A 1,443-nucleotide genomic window follows, 5' to 3' on the forward strand; every position below is an offset into this window, starting at 1 on the left:
GCGCCGGCGCACCCCGGCCTCCCGAGTTCGGAGCGGACAGATGCAAACGGATGGACGGAGGAGGACGGCGGCGGCGGCGGCGACGTCGAAGGCGGCCCGCGGGGAGAGGCGCGGGGCGGGGGCACGTGGCCCCCAGCCCCCGCGGCCCGACCCCGCGGTGCCGTCGGAGGCGGCGCCGGCGCACCCCGGCCTCCCGAGTTCGGAGCGGATGGATGGGCGGAGGAGGACGGCGGCGGCGGCGGCGACGTCGAAGGCGGCACGCGGGGAGAGGCGCGGGGCGGGGGCACGTGGCCCCCAGCCCCCGCGGCCCGACCCCGCGGTGCCGTCGGAGGCGGCGCCGGCGCACCCCGGCCTCCCGAGTTCGGAGCGGACGGATGGGCGGAGGAGGACGGAGGCGGCGGCGGCGACGTCGAAGGCGGCCCGCGGGGAGAGGCGCGGGGCGGGGGCACGTGGCCCCCAGCCCCCGCGGCCCGACCCCGCGGTGCCGTCGGAGGCGGCGCCGGCGCACCCCGGCCTCCCGAGTCATGAGCGGACAGATGCAAACGGATGGGCGGAGGAGGACGGCGGTGGCGGCGGCGGCGGCGGCGGCGACGTTGAAGGCGGCCCGCGGGGAGAGGCGCGGGGCGGGGGCACGTGGCCCCCAGCCCCCGCGGCCCGACCCCGCGGTGCCGTCGGAGGCGGCGCCGACGCACCCCGGCGCGCCCCGGCCTCCCGAGTCATGAGCGAACAGATGCAAACGGTTGGGCGGAGGAGGACGGCGGTGGCGGCGGCGGCGGCGGTGGCGACGTCGAAGGCGGCCCGCGGGGAGAGGCGCGGGGCGGGGGCGTGAAGGAGACGGGCGGGGGGTACGGTGCCGGTCTTTGGCCGGTCGCCTACACCCCCGCCCCGACCCGTAAGCGCCCCCAGCCCCCGCGGCCCGACCCCGCGGTGCCGTCGGCGGCGGCGCCGGCGCACCCCGGCGCTCCCCGGCCCCCCGAGTCCAGAGCGAACACACGGGCGGAGGAGGACGGCGGCGGCGGCGGCGGCGGCGACGTCGAAGGCGGCCCGCGGGGAGAGGCGCGGGGCGGGGGCACGTGGCCCCCAGCCCCCGCGGCCCGACCCCGCGGTGCCGTCGGCGGCGGCGCCGGGGCGCTCCCCGCCGCGCCCCGGCCCCCCGAGTCCGAAGCGTGAGAAACGCCGATAGGCGGCGGGCGGCGGCGGCCGCGCGGCCGCGGGGCGGCGGGCGGGTGCGCCGCGGGCGTCGCGGGGGGGGGGAGGAAGGTCAGGAGGACGGTGTCGGGCGCGGGGTGTATGTCGGTTCGCGTCGTCGCGCGGCCGGCCGCTCCCCGCGTCCCGCCCGGCCCCCGCCGGCCCCCCCCCCCCGGTCAGGCGCCCGTCGGCGTTCCCCGACCGCCCCACCCCGCGCGTCCGCGCGGTCGTCGACGTCCCGTCCGCCTTGTCAAC

Source organism: Hippocampus guttulatus, unplaced genomic scaffold, assembly GCF_054856545.1.
Source record: "Hippocampus guttulatus isolate MCC_2025c unplaced genomic scaffold, RoL_Hgut_1.0 HiC_scaffold_49, whole genome shotgun sequence".
NCBI lineage: Eukaryota > Metazoa > Chordata > Actinopteri > Syngnathiformes > Syngnathidae > Hippocampus > Hippocampus guttulatus.